General features: G+C 37.9%; 1 protein-coding gene across 18 annotated transcripts in view; it reads left to right on the plus strand.

The window, feature by feature from the left end:
- The window catches only part of ZNF438 (zinc finger protein 438), a 175,972-nt gene that overhangs the window by 105,320 nt on the left and 44,120 nt on the right, over positions 1 to 26,532 (plus strand). For 15 of the 18 annotated variants that reach the window (XR_010339527.1, XR_010339528.1, XM_064368508.1 and 12 more), the window contains one exon: positions 3,875 to 3,957. The exons of 2 other annotated variants lie outside the window; for them this stretch is intronic. The gene's annotated coding sequence lies outside the window, so the exon portion shown is untranslated. Of the gene's footprint in view, positions 1 to 3,874; positions 3,958 to 10,193; positions 10,286 to 26,532 lie in introns of those variants that run through there. One more of the 18 variants, XM_012445666.3, reaches the window with a different exon arrangement.

Raw genomic sequence — 26,532 nt, forward strand, 5'->3', positions numbered from 1 at the left:
TAAATCTTAACAGATACGTTGTGTTAGAAGTGGGAGAGGAAAGAGAACTGTATCAAAAATAACTGCTAGATTTCTGATTACAGCATTTAGACAGCGAGGGAATTCCAGAAGCAGATCACATTTTGGGAACATTATGCATTCATTCTAGAGGTAGAGCATTTCAGATGGCTTTGAGACACACAGGAGGAAAGGTCAAATAGTCATAATGATAATAGCTAATAGTTTTTAGCATTTAAAGTTATTACAGCGTTTTTTAAGCTGGGGACATGGAAACACAGAAATGTTCAGAGACTTGTCCGACGTCAGACAGTTAGTAGAAGAAAAGGGATTTGAATCTAGGTTGTTCACCTCCAGAGCCCATGTACCTTACTGCTCTGTATGCCGCCTGTGTAGACAGATACGGACCTACAGATAAGTAGATCGTGGAGCTCATAGAAGTCTAGACTAGAGATTAAAAGTACAGAGCAAAAAAGTTCACTTTTATTTATGTGTCTGTGAAATGGATGAGATATCCTAGGGAGAGAATATAAAGTGAGACATGATGTTACCTTGAGGCTTTTCAGCATTCAGTGGCCAAGGATAGCAAGACGGGCAGAAGAAAAGATCAGGGGCTTCTGCTTGATATAAAGTAAGAGAAAAAGGGTGTGTTAAGAAGGAGATGATGAACAGTGGTGATTTTACTGCTAACATGTCCAGTAAGATGAGGACTGAACGGCATCTGTGGGTGACTTTGACAGAAGGGTCTTGGAGGAGTGGTGTAGTGGGGCTCAAGCACATATGGGGGGTAATAGGAGATGAGGACATGAAGTTAGAACGTTCAGGTAACTCTGTAGAGAAATTTATTTGAAGCAGGAAGTGTCTAGATAGGCCTGTGAGTTATAGCTGGAGGGAGATATGGGGCCAAATGGTTTTGTTTTGCTAGAAGAGACTAGAGTTTGTTTAACAAGCAGTGCAAAAGATCTGCATAAGAAGAGGTTGAATATATAAGCAAGGAAGGAATAGTATTTTCATGTTGTTGGGAAGAATGGAATTAGGCATAGGCAGAGGGTCTGGCATTTGGAAGGAGGAGAGGCACCACTTTGTTGTGTCAGGTCCAGAGTAGGAAGGACCGGAGCCACTTTGGTAGGTTGTGTGTGATACCAGGAAGGAATGCGACTTTCCATTGGAAAACTTCTGTTTCCTTTGGAAAATGGAGGTGAAATGATCTACAGAGAGCGTGAAGAGAATAAAGTTCTGAAGGTTTGAGGAGTTAAGGAGAGCAGGTTTAGTGTCAGGCATCGAAGAGGCTGGCTCCAAAAATAATCTGGGCAGTGAGTTTCCTAGTTGACCACAAACACCCTTTTCTGAGCAGTTGCAGAAATTGAGGAGATGAGAATTTGTAGGACACAGAGAAAGACAAGCTGCTCTAAATGCAGTTTCTGTATTGTGTGTCCATTTCTCCTGGGAGTAAGGTCAATATTAAAGCTGAGAAGGAGACAGGAGGCACGAAATGTTCTGTGGAAATTTTTAAACACATTTTTTAAAGCAAACATTTGCAGTAATTTAAATTATTTTATTGAAAGAGTCTCTGACACTTCACATGTTATCTTATGTTTTACTTATTTTAGAAAACAGTTTATTCACCAGCAAGGCTCTACAGCTAGCTTTTTAAGGACAGGGTCCCTATCTCACTAAGCAAGCTGCTGAGTCTGTGTTCCACAGGTGTTCACTAAATAAATGGTGAGAGAAGCACAAGATATTACAACTCTGCTGGTACTGCGGGTACATTTTATTTGGCCAAGGGATTTTTTTACTTTATATTTTTTTGTAAAGTTACTAAGTAGATCTCCATTTGAAATTCTAATGATCTCCATTTTCTTTTTAATGTGCCAAGAGAGTGATTTTTTCCCTTACCCAATTAAAAGTTTTATTTATTTAATGTAACCGAGAAGGGTGAATCATGAATGAAACATTATATGTATTTTTCATATTTTTTAAGTTATGAAAATATGTTTGCTTGAACTACCATACTCTTAAGGTTTTGATACATTTTATAGTGACTCTTCTGGATGTTTTATATTCCAGAAAATACTAAATTTTAGTTTTGATTTTTTATAAAAAGATACATTTAATATGATAGCTTTTATTTTAACTATCAATTTAGATTGGCTTAGGAACAACAGAATGCTTACACAAAAATTCTAAAGAACATACTAAGAAATATTTTATTTTTACCATAGGTGAAAGGATGATAAATTTCTCTAAATATAGGTGGCTTTTTTTTTTTTGCCAATATACAAATAAAGATTCGTCTAAAGCAGTGGTTCTCCAAAGAGCATGGTATATCAATACTAATGTATAAAGTTGCTTTCTGCCTCTTTGCAAGATTATGTCTCCGTTCTTCATGCTACCAAGCCGCTCCTCAGACTCTGTTCATATTGACTAGATTGTTTTCTGCTCTAGTCAGGTTTTAAAGTATTCGCATTTTTTTCTACTGTATCTTTGCCTCCTTGTCCATCTGTGGCTATAGGAAGCTTACCCTGCGAGTGGAGGAAAAGATGTTCTGTGATTGCCACATTCTCTGGACACAGACTAAAGGACTATAGGAAGGAGGAATGTAAGCATTTGCTGAAACATAGTACTCTTTTCTGTTTCTAAGCACCTGTCTGTTACTGCCATCGTCGACCCCAATGTTCTCCATCTTTCTCAGGGTACCTTGCTTCCCCCAATCTATGATCACTTTAAATATGGTCTTTTCTCTCCTCTGTACCTATAGTCTCAGGTGAATCTTCTTCCCCACTCCCACACAAAGTAATTGTACTCTAACACCCTAGGAAAACCTGAAGCCTTTCTGCCGCCAACCTTTCCTGGACAAGGGCAGAGATCTTCAGGAACTTTCTTTACAAGAAGTGCCCAGTTGAATCTAGGGAGCCTCAGTCCTCAGGAACTAATGTGAAAGAAGATCTAGCTAGACAAACTGTGGAAAGAATACATTTACCTGCCATGACCTTTACGTTAGTTGTGAGGATAGTTCAAAAGTCTCTTTGCTTCACTATATGTACCCTACTTGTATTGATATGTTGTGATACGGTCATCAAAATTGGAAGAAGGCATAGCATACCAGCTTGAAAGAATATTTTTACATTCAGGGGTTGCCTGATTTAATTAGATCATATAGTTAGTGTCATTAATTTGGGATAGGAGCACCTTTCTGTCATTACTACTGTCCCTCACAAGTTTGAAAATGATTCGCCATGCAGTATTAAAAAGTAAAATGCTTTTATTACTTTCATCAAGAGGCAATAAATATGATACAAAGGTAGCTGTTTAGGATGAAGATGAAAAAGAGTGAGTAGGAAAAGGAAATTAAAAAGTTATTTCCTGAGATTTATTATTTCTGGCACTAATTTTGGATATTGGGTTCTATATTTTAGATGGTAAAATCTCTGATGAAAACCAGGAGTTCTGTGTTTTATTCAATTAGAAAGTTTTGATGTATTTGGAGAGTCTTGTAATTTTCCTATTGTCCAAGTAAAAATAGCCATGATTCCATAGTAGAAGCTTATGGAGAATATGTGTGAAGGTGCTGAGTGCTGATTATAATAATCAGAAACAAAAGTAAAGCATTTCTTTGGTTTTTTAACTTCATATAATTCAATAGTTAGTATTTAAGTCAGAGTCATATATATATATTTTTAAAAATCTTAGTACTTGACTAAATTGGCAAACTTTCATATTACACAGTACAATAAGGCAAATACCTTTGTGAATTTTGCATAAGATCCTAAATATTGTGTTTTTTTCCAAAAAATGTAGATGTGGCCTTAATGATATGCTATTAATACTGTTTTGTAGTTTTCTCTTAAAAGTTTAAAATTCCAGTTTTCTTTTTTAGGTGCTTTGAAGAGAGTATGCACATCTTATCTTCTGAACATTTTGATGGAATTAACCACAAACTTTGTGCAAGAATAGAAAAAGGTATTTCATTAAATAATTTTTGTATATTGATGTAGTTGTCTTAATTTCTAGATTTGCATCTCAAGGACTGTCTTAAATCAGCTGCAGTGGATACTACTTCACAGAGTTTATTTTGTAAGAGAAGTTTCTTAATCATAAAATTCATTTCTTCTGTACCAAGTCATAATATTTCTTTCAGAAAGTGCTTGCACAGACTAAATTTCAGTAGTTTGAAATAACATCATTTATTTTCACTGTGCACTTGTACGTATTTTTATTTGCAGAGTACATGGTAGTCATGTATTTAAAACCTGCCCATGAAATTAATCAGGAAAGATAAGACAGCTGCTTTCATTTCCTACTTTGCTCTCCTTGGAGTTCTTCAGAATAGATGTGTTAAAGAGCAAATCCAAAGTGAGCATCTTACTGTGTATGCCTCTTACCATTAGGATGATATTAAATGGCATGCTGAGCCCTTGAAAAGGTAAGCAGGCACCCTCTTGAAAACGCCAGAATAGCTTGGGCTCCATTCCCAGATCCACCACTATAAGCCATATAGACCTAACAGACATCTGTAGAAAATACTCCACTTACAGAACAGAACACACATTTAAGTGCATATGGAACACTCTTCAGGATAGATCATTAGGACATAAAATTAGCCTTAATACATGTAAAAAGGATATTTCAGTTCTTTTTGTATCATTTCAGATACAAAAAGTATGTTCTTGACCACTATAGAATACAATTAGAACTTAAGTAACAAAGGGAAATTTGGGAAATGCACAAATATGTGGAAATTAAATGATCTACTCCTAATTTGGGAAATGCACAAATATGTGGAAATTAAATGATCTACTCCTAATTTGGGAAATGTACAAATATGTGGAAATTAAATAAGACACTTCTAAATAATCAGGGTCAAAGAAGAAATCGCAAGGAAAATTAGAAAATATCTTGAGATAAATTAAACTAAAGTACTACATACCAAAATTTATGGACTGCAACTTAAAAAAGCAGTGTTTAGAGAGAAATTTGTAGCTATAAATGCTTATTTAAAAAACAACAAAAAAGATTTCAAATTGATAACCCAACTTTTCATCTTAAAAACTAGAAAATGAAAAGCAAAGTAAACCTAAACAAGCAGAAGAAAGAAAATAATAAAGATGAAAGTGCAAATAAATGAAATAAAGAATAAAAAACAATAGAGAAAATCAATAAAAGCAAAAGTTGGTTCTTTGAAAGATTAGCAAAATTGATGAACCTTTAGCTAGACTAACCAGAAAAAAAGAACAATCAAGTACTAAAATTAGCAATGAAAGAGGGGTTATCACTACTGACTCTATAGAAATATAAAAAAGGTTTTAAAGGAATACTAAGAATAATTAGATCAAAGGGATAAATTCCAAAAAGACAAAAACTACCAAAATGGAATCAAGAAGACAGAGAAAACCTGAACCTATAAGAAGTTAAGCTATTGAATTACAATTTTAAAAATTTCTCCTCTCACACACACAAAAACCCAGGCCCAAATATCCTCACTGTGAATTCTACTAAAAATTTTGAAAATAACACCAATCCTTCATAGATTTCTCAAAAAAATACAGGAGGAGAGAATACTTCCTGACTGATTCTGCGGGGCCAGTGTATTCCCCTGATAAAGTGGACAAGACAACAACAACACAAGAAAACTACAGATGAATATCTTAGGTCTATAGTTGTGATGTAATAATTCTCAGCTACTGGAAAATTAAATCTAGTGCATATGAAAAGCATTAAAACCAAGACCAAATGGGATCCATGTCAGGAATGCAAGATTGGTTTGACATATGAAAATCAGTGTTGACATCACATTAATAGAATAGAGAACAGAAGTCACATGAATATCTTAATAGACACAGAAAAAGCATTTGACAAAATCTAAGTCCTTTTTATCAAACAAACACTCAACAAACTAGGAATGGAAAAGAACTTCCTCACCCTGATAAAGGGAATCTACAAAAACTATACAGCTAACATCATACTTAAAGATGAAAAACTGAAAGCTTGCCCTCTAAGATGAGGAACAAACAAGAATATGTTATCTTACTGTTTCTATTTAACATTATACTGGAGGTTCTAAGCAGGATAGTTAGGTAAGAAAAAGAAAAGCATTCAGATTGGAAAGGCAGAAGTAAAATGTTCTCTATTTGTAGATGACATTGTATATGTAAAAAACATCTTAAGGAATTCACTAAAAAACTATTAGAACTAATAAGTGAATTCAGCAAGGTTGAAAAATACAAGATCAGTATAAAGATCAATTGTATTTATATACATTACCAATGAACATTATGGAAATTAAGAAATAAAGCTGAAAAATTAAGAAAACAATTACATTTGCAGTAGCATCAAATAGAATAAATACTCAGGAATAAGGATTTACATAATAAGCAAAAGAAGTGCAAGACTTGCACACCAAAAACTAAAAAATATTGTGAAAGGTTAAAGACCTAAATAAGTGGAAAGACATCTGTGTTTTTGAATTAGAAAACTCACATTGTTAGAATGGTAAAACACCCCAAATTCTTTTAGTTTCAGTGCAGTCTCTATGATAATTTCAGCTGCCCCTTTTGTAGAAATTGACAAGCTGACCCTAAAATTCGTATGGAAATGCAAGGAATCCATAATAGCCAAAGTAGTATTGAAAAAGAAAAGCAAAATTAGAAAACTCCCCATTCTCAATTTCAAGACTTACTACAAAGCTATAATAATTAGCAATGTGGGACTGGCATAAGGATAGACATACAGATCAATAGAATAGAATTAAGGGTCTAAATGTAAACTGTTACATCCATAGGTACACTGATATTCGAAAAGAGTACCAAGACAATTCGATAGTCTTTTCAGCCAGTAGTCTTGGGACAACCAGATATCCTTACACAGTATGTAAAAATTAACTTTTTCAAAAGGGTTCAAAGACCTAAAGGTAAGAGGTAAAAACTATATAAAACTCTTAGTGGAAAATATAGACTGAAGTCTTGTGTTAGGCAGTGGTTTTCTTAGATTGATACCCAAAGTATAAGCAACGAAAGAAAATATGTAAGTTAGACTACACTAAAATTAAAAACTTTTGTATTTCAAAGTTTACCATCAAGAAAGTGAAAAGACTGCCCACAGAATGGGAGAAAATATTTGCATATCATTATCCGATAAGGAACTTGTATCCAGCATATATAAAGAACCCTTACAACTCAACAATAAAAATAACCCAATTAAAACTGGTCAAAGAAATTGAGACATTTTTCCAAAGAAGATCTGCAAATTGCCAGTGAGCACAGAAAAGATACTCAGCATCGTTAGTCATTAGGGAATAGCCACAATGGGATACCACTTCATGCCTTTTGGGATGGCTATAATTTAAAAATGGACAAAAACAAGTATTAGGATATGTTGACATTGGAAACCCCATACATTACTGGTGGGAATGTAAATGGAAAACTTCTCTGAAAAACAATCTGGAAAATCCTCAAAAGGTTAAACATAGAGTTATTCTAAGACCCAGCCTGTATTTATACTGAAAACCTATTCCATTCCTATGTGTAACATTGTAAAGGGGTAAATGTTACAGTATGGGAAGTGTATCACAAATAGCTCCTCCTGTGTGGTCTGTTACTGTGCCAAATGCTTAGGGTACCATATGAACACAAAGGGATGTGAACCCTACCCTCTAGAACTTCTTGTCTGTTAGGAGCATGAGGCATTACAGTTGTGGTAAGTGTCATCAGGGAGAGATACAGGGACCACTAAGACTATTAACAGGGATATTTGAACCTAGGTCAGGGACAGTTATCTTAAGGAGATGATTTTGCCTTGAGATCCGAAGGATGAATCCAAGTTATCAGGGCAAAAATGGCATTAGAAAAGAGGGATTACAGGAAGGGGGCGGGGTGGGCAGCATGTGTAAAGACTCTGTCCAGAGAGTCACAGGGTGTTCAGGAAATGGAAGGAAGGTCAGCGTGGCTGAGACAAAGAAAGTGATGGGGCTGAGAAGAAGGTCCAGAACAGACTGCAAAACCTCATCAATGTGTTACCACTTTGAAAGGTTTTCAGTCTAGGGAGACATGTTCTAATTTGTGTTTTGAAAGCATTGCTGTGGCTGTGTCGGTTAGAAAAGGGGCAGGAATGGAAGTGGGAGGGACCAGTGAAGAGTACTCATGGTCTAGGCAAGGACAGATAGAGCAACTTGCACCAGACAGTTGGCAGTGGAAATGAGGAAAAGGGGACATATCCAAAGCCTTTTTAGAAGACAAAATGGATACTATTTGGTGAAAGCCAAGATAGGGAAGCAAGTGAGAGAGGTGTAAGGCATGACCAGCCACTGGACTTTGGAAAGTGAATGATTTGGAGGGCTATTTCTAAGCCAGAGATTTTCCTTCATAATACACTTTGTCATGAACAAGTTGAAATAACATGAATGGATTTTTTTCTGTTGACACATACCTCTGTCTTACCAAGGCAGTCATGCATACTACAGAATTAGGTGATTTGCTGATAGCAAATATTTGGGGAGAGTACAAATTTTGGAAAATTAGACAACTTTTTTGATCTGCCAGATGAATTTTGCTCTGGAGTCTCTGTTGTCCTAGTCTGTCCCCTGTGTCTTCTTCTAATGTGTTTGGCCTTGCTGATCTTCACCCAGTGCTGTAGAGATCATCTGTCATGTGAGTGTCTTCATTTTTATGTAAGTAATGAAAATAGACTGTGAATAATTTTCTGGCAAGTAACTAACTTCCAATGAGAAATATCTGGACTGAACTTAGTTTTAGCCATTTCTTATTTCCTTGGCCAGCCAAAGTCTTAAAATGCCAAGTTCTTTGGTGATGCTTTTATTCTCCAGTTATGTGGAAGTGATGGTGTTTTCTTATAACTTCTAAAAGCCACATTAGCAATTTAACACTACACTGAAATAAATTTTATTTTTTTCTAAAAGTGTTTTCATATGATCCCTGAAGAGTTAGTTACTAGGCATCTACTTGCATTTTGGATGCCAGCACACAGGACCAACTGACCAGTAAAGGCCTTATGAGGAAAAGAGTGTACAAATTCAGTTATAACTGTTATAAGAAAGGCAACTTCCTGATTATTGCTATTTATTGCTAACATATCAGTAATGGGCAAATATTATAAATCTGTAAATGGCAAATACAGCAAAGCTGGAGGCAAATTTGTATTAAGAGAATCAGGACAGTCATTTAGAGAAAATCATAGTGACCTGCCTTTTGCATTTTTCTCCTGGGGCATTTTCACTAACATTTGTTCTCATGAAGCAACATACACAGGAGGGAATTGAGGACTACTGTTCCTAATTTTTCCATGAGAATACTGACGTTCACATCTATTTAAATCAAGTGTCCATTTTTCTTTCTGGAGTATAGACAATCTAAACATTAGCTCTTTATTATTGATGAGCGTTAACTATCATTTTTTTCCATATGTACTTACTCTGTTGTGCATTTTAATTTCTGATAACACTGGGGACAGAACCCAGTACCTGTCTTCAAACCTCACCTCCACATTTTACTAGCTTGTGAGCTTAAATAAGTTGCTTAACTTCTCTGTGCCTGAATTTTCTTGTATGTAAAATAGGGGTCCTAAAACATCCATCCCAAGGCTGTGATGAGAATTAAATAAATTAGCACATATTGAAAATGCCTAGAACACTGTTTGGAGCCTTAGTAATCTCAAAATAAATGTTAGTTGCTGCTACTGTTATACCAATAAAATAGCTCTCTAACTCCCACCTGAAAATTAAGAGGTTAATTCAGTTATGGTTATTGGTAGGGGTGGTTTTCTTTGCTGTTTGGGCCATTTTGGTGGAGTACGTTCAATACATTTGCTATTCCTTTTTTCTTTTTTAAAAGATTATTGAAATATAGTAAATTCTGAAACAACCTATTAATAAAATGAATTTTTCAATGATAATGTACCTGAAGAGTATAGTAGTATAATCCCATTTTGGAAGTTACCTGTAGTTATTTCTTTAAAGCCTTTGCTTTTGTGACTGAAAGCCTGATATTTATAAGGTAGCCAAACTCTGGAGGCTTTCAGCAGTTGTACTTGGAGAGCGTGTGCTTGAATTTTGTCATAGCAATCATTTAGGCAAATAACCTTCTATTCTATCTAGGTGCTGTTTTTAACTGTGATGTGGATCCTTTTTCTTTGGTTAGTTATATAATCTTTATTTAGCATATTCTCTCCCTTGAATATCTGCAAAATCTTATAACTCCTTTTTTTTTTTTTAAGATTTATATCATTCAAAGTTAATTCATCAAATATTTTTGAAAGACTTCCGTCCAAGGTCCTGAAGGTAATAATGTGACAGACTTGCACCCTGCCCTTGTAGAGTTTTCAGAGGTGAGGAAGCTAGATGTTAAGTTAATATAAGTATGGTCAGTGTTGGGAAAGGAGAATTAAATTATGCAAAGAGAATATAGAATACAGGACCCTAACTAATCAGAAGAAAGCAGAGAATATTCTTTGGATTTTTTTTTTAATTTATGATGATTTTGAAAATTCATCCTTAACTAAAGGTCTGTTACTAAGTTGAAATTATTTTTAGCTTAGAAAATGTATTGAATGAAAATGTTAAGAAATTACATATGGTGTTCCTGTTATTGATACAGACGCAACCTACTAAATTGCCATATTAGATGATTGATGGATGCACTTTACACATTTGATTTTGTATGTATTGAGTTAATGGTACCATGAAATTGGAATGCGGAAAATACAAAAAGTGAAGAAAGCACTACTTGAAAATCAAGATATCTGTTCTTAAACAGAAATATGTTTTAAAAATGGATTCTAACTAGACTTTTTCCCCCCTTTTAGAACCGTTATTTTTTAGCATAAAAATAGATGGTTATGTAGTTACATACATACTATATAGTTGAATATATACAATCTAGTTATATATGTGTGTGTATGCACACACATACATGTATATATCCAATTAAAGGTGGAAGTGCCACCAAGTTAAGCCCCAAAAGTAACCACTGTTGGTAATTTGATGTCTCTCTGTGAGAATACAACTTTTTTTTTTCCTTTAAAGGCAAATGAGATCAGAATATACTTACTGTCCACTGCTTGCTTCACTTAAGATGATGTTATGGGCATCTTTCTGGCAGTGTTGACTGAGAACCACCTGTCTCCCTAGATCTACTTTATTCTTGTTCTTATTGTTGATACTGCTGTTTTAAGTTGTATTCTTAAATTCAAAAGTTTTACAAAAAAGTATACAGTAGAAAGTCATTTTTCTTTCCAATTCTCTCTTTTCTAGAGGCTACCACCCTTAGCATTTTTTTACCTCTTGAAATCATCCTATTATTTTTATATGCCTTTACTTAGGCTAAAATTAACCCCTCAAACTAACCACTCATGGGAAACTAAATGTTTAGTGAATTTATAGCAGCATCCAATTGATTTTGTAATATTATGTTTAATATCGTATTTAATTGCATTTAAGATTGTATACCAGAATGATAACTGATTTCCCATACGTTGTGTTTCCGTTTCAAGTTTAATGCTGTGTGATTGTTGTTAGAGGATACAGTCTAGAGGTGAAAAATCTGTCAGCAGTTTAGATCCTTAAATTAACTGTTTCAGGAGCAACCCCACAAGGCCCTGTATGCCCCAGAGCACTGCCCCCGCATGTCCTCATCCATGTCTGCTTGTCTCACTGTCAGTGTTGTGAGTACAGACCCAGGTCTTGAAGAGCCCAGGAGGAAATGACCTTTCTGCTTTAATCTCAAAGCTAATTTAGGGCTTTACTGTTCATCTCTGTGATGCTGTATTTTCATCTGATGGTTGTAATCTGGAACCACTGGGTTAACTCGCCTTTCTCAGCTAGACTTTGTTAATGCAAGAGCCTGGGGAGTGGAGGTGGGTGGTGATAGATTTAAGGCGGGTAGGGAATCTCCTCTGCCGGGACCAGTCTGGAGCTGAGAATGTTATTCATTGAAGGACTTGTTCTACAACACTGGATCTTTCGTCAGATGCTAATACTAAGGTAGCCTTATCAACAAGATTACCTGGAAACCCCCTGCCTTTCTGATAAACTCACCAGAGAACATGGGGTGATAGTATTGGAGGAAATATAGAAAGAAATTAACCAGATCCAATCTTCAGAGTGGCTGTGTTGATATCTTATGGTCTGAAGAGCCCTAGGCTAGTACTTCCTATTTATAGGCAGTATTTACTTTTGTGTGAGATACGTTTTTCAAAAGCTATCCAGATATACAGTGTGTAAAAGTAAAACAAACAGAAAGACATATGTTAAGAAGATATTCCTTTCCCAGAGAACTGGCAAAACATTATACAATTGATAAAGAATATGTCATTCTTTCTGACATAGATGCATGTCTAGTATAAATATTGTATACTTTGTGTAAGGTCTGTTTTCACCGAAGCCGAAACGGAGAAACTGAGGCCAGCACGCAAATAATCCAATGCAAGGGAATTTATTCAGGCTCCCGGACGAGGTTCTGCGGTCCGGACAGGAAGGGCCGGAGAAGTCGCACGGACTCCTCTCAGGCACGGGGTTTTATAGGGAGTGGAGGCATCCGATTGGCTGTGGCCAAGGTGGGTGGGACAAAATGGAGGGGAGTGGGACCCGGATGGAAGGAGGCGTGTCTGAGCTCCCGGCGAGGGGAGGGGGCGTGTCCAAACTCTCCACGACGCGGCCAACCTTACATTCCGACCTTTTGATGATAGATAGAGGGCGCCGCTCTTTCTGACTACTTCCTGCTGAATAGGGGCGAAGTAAGGGGGACAGGTCAGTCGGCTGGCACCTCGACTGAAGAGTCGGACACGTCCAACTTCTCACATACAAGCTGGTAGCGCTGTATTGGGTTCTAGTGGTGGGGCCTTGTTTCCAGGATTCCTGGGCTATGAATGCTGGACCGTTGTCTGACTGGATGGTGGCAGGTAGGCCAAAGCGGGGGATGATCTCTTGAATAAGAATGGATGCTACCGTATCTGCTGTTTCACGAGAGGTAGGGAAGGCTTCAATCCAACCTGAAAATGTATCTACAAAGGTTAGGAGGTAGAAAAAGGAGTGAGAGAAGGGGTGTCCCTTGAGGAGACAGGTTAGGAGAGGGGTTTGGTTGGAATAGGAAAAGCCTTCCATCAACTCCCATGACCAAGACCTGGGAAGGTATGCTAGGCCGTGAGTAGGAAGGTATAAAAGGACTTACCCGCTACCTGTAGCTTTACCCTGGACTCGGCAAGGGTGATGGGAGTCCTCAAGTCCGGGTTGCATCAGTCATCCAGAAGGCCAAGAAATTCAGGTGAAAGGATTGCTTCTTGCGGACCGGCCTGCTCCTCACATAGAGGTGCGGGGAGTGGACCTTTGGTCCGGGATGGGCAATCAACCTTCCAGTGTCCAGTTCGTTTGCAATCTGGGCAAGGTCCAGGGGGTGGTCGAGGACGGGGGCACTCCCGGGCCCAATGTCCTTCTCGACCACATTTATAGCAGGACCCGGGTGGGACCCTTAAAACATTTCGGAAGCGTTTCGCTGGACCTCCCTCACCAGATGTTCGGTGTGCTGCCAGCCTCAGGGCTGCTACAAGAGCTCAGGTTTGGAGGTCAACCTTTCGCCTTAAGTGGGCCTGTCGGGTGGCCTCAGCTTTATCCTCTCGGCCATTAAAAACTTTAAATGCCATGTTTTCCAGGTCTCTCATGGGAGTCTGGGGGCCCTCCTCAGCTTTTTTAAGTTTCCTCCTTATATCAGCCGCTGACTGGGAGATAAAGTGGGTGGCTAGGACCGTAGCTCCTATTGAGGAGGCCGGATCCAGCCGTGTATGGAGGATCATAGCATTAGTTAAGCGGTCAAGGAAGACGGCTGGGTTTTCATCAGGTCCCTGAGTTATTTCCCTTAACTTATCGTAATTGACTACCTTTTGAGCTGCGTTTTGCATGCCCACCAGGAGGCACCGTAGCATCTGGTCTCGGCGGCGGCGGCCATCTCGACCGTCCTGATAGTCCCAATTAGGGTCGGCCTCTGGAACCGCTGCCACACCTACTGGCATCTGGTTATCAGTAAGATGTTCCTGATTAGCGTGTTCCCGGGCTGCTGTAAAAATCCGGTCACGCTCGTCTGGTGTGAGGGTGGAGGATAGGATGACAAACGTGTCATGCCAGGTTAAATCATATGCCTGAGTAAGGTAACGGAATTCCTTGGTGTAAGCAGTAGGGTTGGTGGAAAAAGAACCTAGACGTTTCTCAATGGCCGATAGGTCAGAGAGGGAGAAGGGAACATGCACTCGGACAATGCCCTCTGCTCCGGCCACCTCACGGAGGGGGCAAAGGAGGGAGGCCTTGTTGTTGGGAGCACCGCGTGAGCGGGTGTGAGCACTAACAGGTGAGGCCAGGTTGTAATCAGGAGGTGGAGGAGCTGAAGGGGTTTGAGGTTTATCATAAGGTGGAGGATCATTGGGTCGGGCCAGTGGAAAGGAGAGCTCCTCAGGCGCATTAGGGTCAGAAAAAGAAGAGGAAGGTGGAGGGGCTAAGGGCAGAGAGGAGGTTTCTTTGGCTAGAAGTACCTTGGTGGTGGTGCAAGAGGAACAGAGGTTGGGTTGGGAACGAAGATACCAGAAAGCCTGCACGTTTATAATAATCATAATTAGGCAAAAACCAAGAAAAGACATGGCCAGGGCTATGTGCCACATGGCTACAATAAACACAGTACTATATGCAAGACTGACAAACAAAGGGTGGGTGCCCCCCAGATGGGAGGCCAGGCTGATGCTTTCCTGGTCACGTCCCTGTGGAACCGCGGGTTGAGGCCCACACAAGCCCCGCAGCTGTTACGCTGTGGGACTACACATAAACTCACTCACTCACTTGCATTGGAATTAGGCAGAAAGAAAGAAGGATAGGATTAAAAGTGTCTTAAGGGCGAGGCACAGGATAGGACTAAAAGTGTAAGGCGGCCACCACCTTAAGGGCGAGACACAGGATAGAATTAAAAGTGTAAAGCGGCCACCATCTTAAGGGCGTGGCACAGGATAAGACTAAAAGTATAAGGCAGCCACCACCTTAAGGGCGAGGCACAGGATAGGACTAAAAGTGTTAGGCAGCCACCACCTAAGGGCGTGGCATAGGATAGAGTTAAAAGTGTAAAGTGGCCACCATCTTAAGGGCGTGGTACAGCCACCATTTTGAAAGGGAGAAAGAGAGAAAGCTAAGAGAGACAGAAAGAGAAAAAAAAAGACCGAAAATACAGTTTTTTTTAGAAAACGGGAGCCTTTTACGCCAAATGGGCTAATTTACAACAACAAATTTGATATGAGCCGGGGGTTTGGCTCTGCCGTGAGGCAGGGCTGCTTAAACAAGGCTTCTGAGTACCCACACCTCGGTTGCTGGTGAGGGTTCAGGAAAGTGGGGACGTCTCCCTCAAATTCCTGACCCTAAATATACCCCTCACGGGGAGAGAACAAGAGTGTAGGGACGTCTCCTCTTACACTCAGGTCCTAAACTGGAGTCCTGGACTCGTGGGGAAGGAAGCCGGAGTCCTCACGGACTCGCGGCGGGAGGCCTCCTGGGGTCACGGACCCGTGGGGAAGGGAGGGAAGGAAGCCGGAGCCACGGACTCACGGCGGGAGGCCTGCCGGGGTCATGGACCCGTGGGGAGGGAAGCCGGGGGTCACGGACCCCGCAGCAGGGAAGCCGGAGGTCACGGACCCCACGGCGGTGCGAATCCCTGACGCTGCGCAGCGGTTTCCTGACAGGGACTCCCTGAAAGCAGCAGGTGAGGTAGTGGGTACCAGAAGTCTTACCTTGTGGTGAAACAAACAGCAGCTTCCCGGTCCGGCTCTGCGTGGAGGAGTCAGTTTCCCCGGGGAGGGGTCTTACAACTCCCTCCTGGCTGGCTCGCCATCTGTAAGGTCTGTTTTCACCGAAGACGAAACGGAGAAACTGAGGCCAGCACGCAAATAATCCAATGCAAGGGAATTTATTCAGGCTCCCGGACGAGGTTCTGCGGTCCGGACAGGAAGGGCCGGAGAAGTCGCACGGACTCCTCTCAGGCACGGGGTTTTATAGGGAGTGGAGGCATCCGATTGGCTGTGGCCAAGGTGGGTGGGACAAAATGGAGGGGAGTGGGACCCGGATGGAAGGAGGCGTGTCTGAGCTCCCGGCGAGGGGAGGGGGCGTGTCCGAGCTCCCGGCGAGGGGAGGAGGCGTGTCCGAACTCTCCACGATGCGGCCAGCCTTACACTTTGTAAATATTCTTTAGTTTTATCATTTTTCTTTGCAATTCAGCACATGCCTGGCTTAAGTCAAGTATGCATCCAGTAAAGTTAAAGACTTGCCACATAAAATATCCTGATTGCCATTTTTGCCTAAATGTTTATTGTTTACAAGACCTGTTCTTCATATCACTACTATGATCACATTTACTTTTTTTTATTGTGGTAAAAAACACATAACATAAAATTTACCTTCTTAACCCATTTTAAGTATACAGTTCAGTAGTGTTAATTACATTCACATTGTTGTGCAGCCAAACTCTAGAATCTTTCATCTTGTACAACTGGGACCGTATACCCTTCAAACAACTCCCTGTTTCTCACTGGTTTCTTCTCTTCCTGCCCATCCCTCCTCCCCTACCACATCCCTCCAGCCACTGGAAGCCACCATTCTGCTGTCTTTGAATTTGATTACTTTAGATACCTGATATATGTGGAATCATACAATGTTTGCCCTTTTCTGACTGGCTATTTCATTTAACGTAGTCTCCTCAAGGTTCACGCATATTGAGCATGTGTCAGAACTTCCTTTCTTTTTAAAGTTGAATAATATTCTGTTGTATGTATATATCACATTTTGTTTATCCATTTATCTGTCAGTGGGCAGTTGAGTTGCTTCACCTCTTGGCTACTATGAAAAATGCTGCTATGAACAAGGATGTGCATATGTCTCTTTGAGATCTTGCTTTCAGTTCTTTTTGATATTCACACTGATGTGGAATTCCTAGACCATATGGTATTTCTATTTTTAATTTTTTGAGGTACTGCTATACAGTATTCCATAGTTTCTGTACCATTTTACATTTCCATTGGTAAACAAGAATTTCAGTTTCTCCATATCCTCACCAACATTTGTTATTTTCTGGGTTTTTTTTTAAATAGTAGCCATCCTAATGAGTGTGAGGTGATATCTCATTGTGATTTTGATTTGCATTTTTCTCATTAGTGATGTTGTACATCTTTAATATGCTTGTTGGCCACTTGTACATCTTTAGAGAAATGTCTATGTAAATCCTTTGCTTATGTTTAAGTTGGGTTATTTGGTTTTTGTTGAGTCCTAAGAGTTCTTCGTGTATTCTGAACATTAATCCCTTGTCAGATAATTATTTGCAAATATTTTCTTCCATTCTATAAGTTGCCCTTTCACTCTGTTGATTGTATTCATTGATACAAAGAAGTTTTAAATTTTGATATAGTCCAGTTTATCTATTTTTACTTTTGCTGCACATGTTTTTGGTATCATCTCAGTCATGTTTACTTTTAATCATTTCATCTCCAAACACTCAAATTAATTTTTCTAAAATAAGAACAAAATGTAATGAAATATTTAAATAATTGTACAATAACTTTTGCAAAGACAAAGATGGCTACCTCCTAAAAGTGAACTCTTGGCTAATGAGGCGGCACCAGCATGCCCTAACTTGAAGTGTTGCTTCATCAGCTACTGTGAAAATGTACACATTTGAAGTGCAAAATGCAGTTTGAGGTGTGGATCTAGAGATAGACTGTGGGAGCGTGGTCAAATATAGGAAAACAAAGGAAGAAGAAAGCACTCCTAGTTGTATCCTTTAATTGGAAGCCTTGAGTATCCACAATTAAACCATTTAACAGATCCTTGTAGGAAAAACATGGTCCTTGAGGGCCTTCTACATTCTTCTTCTTCTCATCTTTCCTATGTGGTAATACCTCATAGTCAGCTAATACCTCTAAACAGGGACAAATTAGACATTTTTGTTCTAAGGTTCACTTTCAAATTTAGAGAAATAAAGATGCTTTTCAAATATTTAACTTTTATCTCAACCTAAATTTTAATAAACTATTGTAGTTGACCAGCAGCATGGCTGCTTATACCAATTAGTAGTTATTGACTATCAAGACTATCATCAGTGCACAAAAAAATACTATAAGTATCTTTTCTAACTGCAAGAGTATATGAACTAGTGCTTGAATGGTTTTCTGTATCTTCTGAGATATTTAAAGAAACTGGAATTTAAGTGACTTTTCTTCAAATGCTACTTCTTCTTGTATAATTATGTTGTCATTGTTCCTTTTTTCTTCTGTTTTCATTCTTTTGTGATTGCCACTTACTCGTCTTTCTCTTGCTCATTAGTCCTACACAGATGTCGATAATTCTTCTCCTTGCTTAATTTTTCTTCCCCACCCACCCAGACTCATTCAGTATCCTCAGCAGCCATCGCTGTCCTCCAGCATTTGCAAGGATTAAAATGAGCCCACCAGAGTTTGTGTGGCTGTGATTCTGGTTTTAGGGCACTAGAGAACACACACATTAAATACTTCCTGGGTGCTGGGTCTGCGGCTTCCTCTCCTACCTGGTGCTCAGGTCAGGTGTTGGTAAGATGGTAGGAACCTGAACTAGAAGGAAGTTATTAAGCTTAGTTGTTGCCTCTGGACTGTCTTGTCCTCCAAACACCTAAAGCAGTTTGATTCTTAAAAACTTACTCAGACAAGATCAGGCACGTTCACCCCAGAGATGCAAGGCTAGTTCAACATATGCAAGTCTATAAACGTAATGCACAACATAAATAGAACCAAAGACAAAAACCACATGATTATCTCAATAGATGCAGAGAAGGCCTTCAACAAAATTCAACAGCGCTTTATGCTAAAAGCTCTCAAAAAAACTAGGTATCAATGGAATATATCTCAAAATAATAAAAGCTGTTTACAACAAACCCACAGCCAATATCATACTGAATGGGCAAAAACTGGAAGCATTCCCTTTGAAATCTGGCACTAGACAAGGATGCCCTCTCTCACCACTCCTATTCAATATGGTATTGGAAGTTCTACCTAGAGCAGTCAGGCAAGAAAAAGAAATAAAGGGTATTCATTTAGGAAAGGAGGAAGTCAAATTGTCTCTATTTGCAGATGACATGATTATATATTTAGAAGATCCCATTGTCTCAGCCCAGAATCTCCTGAAACTGATAAACAACTTCAGCAAGTCTCAGGATACAAAATCAATGTGCAAAAATCACAAACATTCCTATACATCAATTACAGACTAAAAGAGAGCCAAATCAAGAGCAAACTCCCATTCACAATTGCTACAAAGAGAATAAAATACCTAGGAATACAACTAAGAAAGGATGTGAAGGACCTCTTCAGGGAGAACTACAAACCACTGCTCAAGGAAATAAGAGAGGACACAAACAGATGGAAAAACATTCCATGCTCATAGTTAGGAAGAATCAATACTGTGAAAATGGTCATACTGCCCAACGTAATTTATAGATTCAATGCTATCCCCATCAAGCTACTTATGGCCCTCTTCACAGAACTGGAAAAAAACGACCTTAAACTTCATATGGAACCAAAAGAGAGCCCGCATAGCCAAGACAATCCTAAGCAAAAAGAACAAACCTGGAGGTATGCTACCTGACTTCAAACTATACTACAAGGCTATAGTAATCAAAACAGCGTGATACTGGTACCAAAACAGAGATATAGACCAATGGAACAGAACAAGGCCTCGGAGGCAACTCCACACATCTACAGCCATCTGATCTTTGACAAACCTGACAAAAACAAGCAATGAAGAAAGGATTCCCTGTTTAATAAATGGTGTTGGGAGAACTGGCTAGCCATGTGCAAAAAGCAGAAAGTAGACCCCTTCCTGACACCTTACACTAAAATTAACTCCGGATGGATTAAAGACTGAAACATATAAGACCTAACACCGTAAAAACCCTAAAAGAAAACCTAGGTAGAACCATATAAACCCTAGAAGAAAACCTAGGCAGAACCATTCAGGACATAGGTATAGGCAAGGACTTCGTGACTAAAACACCAAAAGCATTGGCAACAAAAGCCAAAATAGGCAAATGGGATCTAATTAAACTCCAGAGCTTCTGGACAGCAAAAGAAACAATCATTAGAGTGAACCAGCAACCAATAGAATGGGGAAAAAATTTTGCTATCTATCCATCTCACAAAGGGCTAATATCCAGAATCTACAAAGAACGAAAACAGATTTACAAGAAAACAAACAAACCCATTCAAAAGTGGGCAAAGGATATGAATAGACGCTTTTCAAAAGAACACGTATATGAGGCCAACAAACATGAAAAAATGCTCATCATCACTGGTTATTAGAGAAATGCAAATCAAAACCACATTGAGATACCATCTCACGCCAGTTAGAATAACGATCATTAAAAAGTCTGGAGATAACAGATGCTGGAGAGGATGTGGAGAAATAGGAACACTTTTACACTGTTGGTGGAGTGTACATTAGTTCAACCATTGTGGAAGACAGTGTGGCCATTCCTCAAGGATCTAGAAATAGAAATTCCATTTGACCCAGCAATCCCATTACTGGGTATATATCCAAAGGATTATAAATCGTTCTATTGTAAAGACACATGCACACATGTGTTCATAGCGGCACTGTTTACAATAGCAAAGACCTGGAACCAACCCAAATGCCCATCGATGATAGAGTGGATAAGGAAAATTTGGCACATATACACCATGGAATACTATGCAGCCATAAAAAAGGATGAGTTCATGTCCTTTGTACAGACATGGATGAATCTAGAAACCATAATTCTCAGCAAACTGACACAAGAACAGAAAATCAAACACTGCATGTTCTCACTCATAGGCAGGTGTTGAACAATGAGAACACATGGACACAGGGAGGGAGCATCACACACTGGGGTCTGTTGGGGGGGAATAGGGAAGGGACAGCGGTGGGTAGGGAGGTTGGAGAGAGATAACATGGGGAGAAATGCCAGATATAGGTGACGGGGGGATGGAGGCAGCAAATCACATTGCCGTGCATATGCCTATGCAACAATCCTGCATGATCTGCACATGTACCCTAGAACTAAAGTACAATAAAAATATATATTTAAAAAAAAGTATTCAGAAAAAGAAGCTACTGAGATATTTTCCCTTTTTATTTTCTTTTGGGTATAAATAAATAGTAATGGTTATTCTACCCATGTGAAGTTTTTACTTCTTAAATAAACCTGTGTAACAAATAGAGTATTTTCTGCAAAGAGTCCATAGATGTTTATTAATACATTGAATGTTCCAGTTAAGCTCTAGGTTAATGAAAATTCAGGTTTTTGAGTGGTTACTTTGTTCTAGTCCTCTGATATACCATTTTACTGTGTGCAACACTACAGTATTATTTGAGTAGTTTTATTCATTAACAAAATGTACCAAAATAAATTTAGCTAGGGTCACAGTGTTTAATTTAATAGTATTACAATAATAACTACCATAATTAGTTTCAGATTTGCCTTCCTTCCCAGAGGATAAGACTTTTTTAGTTTTGAATGCCTTCTGAAGGTATGATAATGACAGCAAAATTAATGTTATGACCTTTATAGCCTGTTTATGGTTTTTCCATGTTGTACCCTAAAGGATTTAGGGAGCAGTGTACATCTAAAATAAACCACTTAGTATGGACAAGTTAAAAATTGGGTTAATTGGGTTCACATATCCTCAGCTGGTAGCACCTCAGTCAAGACACCATTTCATCTTAGATAAAGGAGCATGATTTTTACACTATAAAATCATCTTAAAACTATACCTGTAATGTTTTAAAAAGAAAAGCATTTTTAAAAGGCTACTTTTTCAAATATGTAACAGTTTTTTTCTCTTATTATGTTATCTGGTTTGACTTTTTCAATTAGGAAATCAATTTGTTTTCATTTTCATAGCAAGAAAACATTGATAGAAACTAAGGGGTCTTGCTGCATGAGCACTAATACTTCCTTTTGGTGATGTTGGGCAGCAGCGCTGTCTCTTACAACAGACTCCTTTTCCTGTTTCAGTTTGTTGGTGGGACTTCCCATAAACAGTCACCCTTCTAAGTCCTGGAGATGGGAAACTTGGTTTTCATGGTTTATATATTTCAACAAAATGCAATGTTTGCATATTCAGCTAAAGTTGAGAAAACGATGTAGGCATGTTAGAATCTTTAAAGCTTTGGGGTATTTGATTGAAAAATTCCTATGGCAATTTTTGCAAGTAGTGGTTTTGAGGCACTTTCATGCGTTGTTGGATAAATAAGTGCAACTTCTTTGAAGGACAGTTTGGCAAAATCTAGAAAAGTGTTAAATCAACCGAGAAATTTCTTACTGTGACTTCCCACAGATAGATTCCACGTTAGCAAAGATGTACATACAAGGATGCACACTGTATGTAGCTTTGTAAGAGTAGAAAGCTAAGAACAGTCTTAACTGTCAACCAGTGGGTTAAGAAGTAATGGTTCCACACGATAAAATACTATGCAATCTTTAAAAAGAATGAAGATGCTTCGTAAGTACTGAGATAGCAAATTCTCAAAAATATATTAAGTGAAAAAAGAGCAGCATGTATAATCTGCTTCAGTATGGACATGTGGACGGGGGACAGAGCTTATTTCTACATGTTAGCTTCTGCGCACACAAAACCATTTCTGAAAGGATACCCAGAAAGCTGCAAAGAGCTGTTGCCTCTGAGGGGGGATTTGTGGGAATAGAATGAGAAAGAGGCTTATTTTCCAATTAATTCTTTTTTTTTTACTGTTTGAACTTGTTTTTTTGGCCTGGTACTTGAATTTTTTAACCAATATACAAACAATGTTTAAAAAAATTTTTTTTGAAGAATGTAGCAATGTAAGTAAATGCTTAATATATAAATGCAATAATCTCCCCTCCATTGTGGTTTCTCTTCTCATTTCAGCTACCTGAGATACAATACAATAAGATGTTTTGAGAGAGAGAGAGAGAGACCACATCCACATAACGTTTATATATTGTTATATATATGTTCACATTCATACAGCATTATGTGTTGTTATAATTGTTGTATTATATTATTGATTATTGTTAATTTCTTACTGTGCCTAGTTTATAAATTAAACTTCATCATAGGTATATACATATAGGAAAAAGTACAGTATATATAGGGTTTGGTACTGTCCACAGTTTTAGACATCCACTGAGGATCTTGGAATGTATCCCCCATGGATAAGAAGGGACTGCTCTACATTTTGAAAGCAGAATAAAAACGATTTGTGCACTATAATTACAGGTATTACAAAAGCCAAAACAAACAAAAAAGTATAGGAAAGAAATCAGAAGACAATACACCAAAATACTAATACTATTCATGTTAGAATATTACGATCGTGGATGTTTTTCTTCATTGAAAATTCAGCGCCAAAACCCATTGGTATGCTGCATCCAGACCCATCTCACATGCAAGGATACACAAAGACTCAAAACAAAGAGAAGGAGGAAGATTTATCAGCCAATCAGAGAGTAAAAATAAACAAACAAATAAAAAGCAGGAGATGCAAATCTCGCCTCTGATAAAGTAGACTTTAAAGCAACAAAGAGCAAAAGAGGCAAAGAAGGACATTACATAATGGCAAAAGGATCAATGTAACAAGAAGAGCTAATGATTTTATAGATCAATGAGACAGAAAATTAACAAGGACATCCAGGACTTGAACTCAGACCCGGAACAAGTAAACTTAATAAACATTTACAGAACTCTCCACTTCAAATACATAAAACATACATTACCACCTCACACCTATTCCATAAGTGACTACGTAATTGGAAGTAAATCACTCCTCAGTAATCGCATAGCATTTCATAGGTTTAAATGAAATATTGGTTGGCTGCTCGTTTGTTATTTTCTTCCCTTATTCCTTCCTGTTTATATCAAGTATAATTATTGGTATAAAAGAGGTTTTCAATACCCATTACTAAACTGCATTCTAGCCTGGGCAAGAAAGCAATACTCCCATTCTCTCTCTCTCTTTCTCTTCCTTTTTCTTCCTCTTCTTTATTCTTTTTCTTTCTTTCTTTCTTTCTTTAAAAAAAAAAAAAAAAAGGAAAAAAGAAAATTCAGTAAGGTGATATTTCATTAGTGGAAAATAGAGAAGTACCCAGGTTTCTCTAATTCTAAAGTGCCATGATATACATGTGCTTTAAGTAATATAAATTAGTTATCTAAATACTATCACAGTTATGTTGTGTTCATCTTTCAGAAATGTTTTCACAGCATTATTATAAAATACAGTAATAGATGCATTTTGAAAAGTGAGAGCAAGAAGAATTCCAGAATATTTCCTTCTAACGTGCTGGCTGTTTGTCCCATTTCTTTTTCATATTTATTTTTCTTTAGCTTTTTCTATGTTGGAAATAATTAGTTTATAATAATATAAGTATCAGAAACCATTAGGGACATGGAATAAAAAAAGTTTGGGTGATACTGAAAAGGTAAATCTGTGACTAGAGTACTTTAGGAAAAAGAAAGTTTGAATTATGTTTAATGAAGAAGAAAAAGTATTAGAATCATTTATTAAGCAGCAGTTTTCACACCCACAAGAACATGAGAAAATGTAAAGCATGGATGAAGTGGTGGAGCAGAGAAGCAGAATTGAGTTTGTAAAAATTGAATTGTCATGTAATGCTAATTGATGGAATTTTCATTTAAGGCAAAAACTGTAAAGAAGGAAAATGCTAGTAATATCCACAGACCTGAGAGAGAAATGGGAACCAGAAATGTGAGTCAGTTAGGATAGAATAAAGGCAACAAGTGGAAATAGTTTGTTGACAGTCACAGATTTGTCTATGTGGATGAAACCAAAACTTGTGGTGTTTCACAGCAAGTAAGACTTAAGAGAGAAAAGGAATGGGAGGAATTCCAAACAATCTGAAAATTAGATCACTTTTCTGTAAACCTGCTTAGTTTAAATGATTTTGTCACTGTATATAGAGAAGAGTAAAAATGGTGGAAATGTGATCATTTCAAAAGTAATGAGTTAAATCTAAACTGATTGAAGCACTGCCGGCCAGACTGATTGGGGAGAACAAAATAATGAACAATTTCACAGTATGTATCTATATTATGAAAGCGTAAATGACAGCCTCTTTATTTTATGGTTTTTATTTTGCTACTAAGTATCAGTTATTAGCAAATTATGCATTTCTTTTTTGAAATGTGCTCATCTTTGTTGTGATAGTAACTTCACTGGCCTGAATGCCTTCTGAACATTCTGTTAGCATAGGGAATCCAGGCTAGAAATTCCAAGGATGTTCTGCTTGATGTAGAAAGAATCAAATGTTTTTCTTACATCTGTATCCTGGACATTTAGATAAATAAGAAAACAGAGGATAGGTCTGTTTGTTAAAATTTGCCACAAACATGGGTCTTTCTAGACTTAACTAAAATGCACCATGGCAGCATTGTCTCTGTATTGCATTTATAGATAATATTGGAAATCAGTGTTTCCTAGGACTTGTTATCTTTAGATAATGAAACTTAACATTGATATATCTGAAAAGCCCTCAAACCTGATGTTAGATAAATTCAAGAGACTAGGACAATTTTTACTTTGACATAAAATAATTTCTTAAATCATAAATACCTAATGTAGATGATGGGTTGATAGGTGCAGCACACCACCAGGACACGTGTATACCTGTAACAGACCTGCACATTCTGCACATGTATCTCAGAACTTAAAGTATATATATATATGAGTGCTGCAGTCCTTGTAAAAACACAACCGAGCAATCTATACAGATCAAAGTAAACTGATACTTAATTATCTGTCACTTTTAGTTGTGGAAAAGTATATTAATGGAAGAATTAATAAGACATTGCTTCAAATTTTAAAAATCACAGATGGAACACATTCTTAACACTGGGAGGTAAAGTTAAGGAATTTTTCCCAAAAGAGCAAAAATTAATAAATAGAAAACAAAACATAGTAAAGGGGAAAAAAGCATAACCAGCCAGGGAAGCTCAACGTTTCAATAATAGGAGTTCAAGGAGAAAAAAAAAAGAGAGAAGAGAAAATTAAATGACGACATCTTAGAAAAAATAATTGAAGAAAATATCCCAGGAATTGACATACACAAATTTTCTGATTAAGAGGCCTCACTAAACACTTGACAAGTAGATGAAAATAGACTGAGACACTTCACTGTGACGTTTATAAACATTGTTTCCACAATAAAAACAAATTGTGTACAAAGGACTACAAATCACGGCAGCTTTGGATTTCTTCACACTGACGTTGGAAACCAGAATACTGTGGAACATTGCCTTTAATTTTCAACCTGGAATTGTGTACTCACAAAAATTATTATCCAATATTTTTATTGATGAGAGAAAGGAAATCTTCATCCTCTGTTGTGAGACATCAGTAGATAATGCCTAAAATGGAACAAGCAAGTGAAATTATAAGCATGTTATTAACAATAATGGAGGTTTCAATGCTAGAAGAACCAACTCTAAGAATTGAGAGTGCATGTTTCTGAGGAA

The sequence above is a fragment of the Aotus nancymaae genome, unplaced genomic scaffold (genome assembly GCF_030222135.1).
Source record: "Aotus nancymaae isolate 86718 unplaced genomic scaffold, 86718_ANA_hifiasm-v0.15.2.pri h1tg000077l, whole genome shotgun sequence".
Classification (NCBI taxonomy): Eukaryota; Metazoa; Chordata; class Mammalia; order Primates; family Aotidae; genus Aotus; species Aotus nancymaae.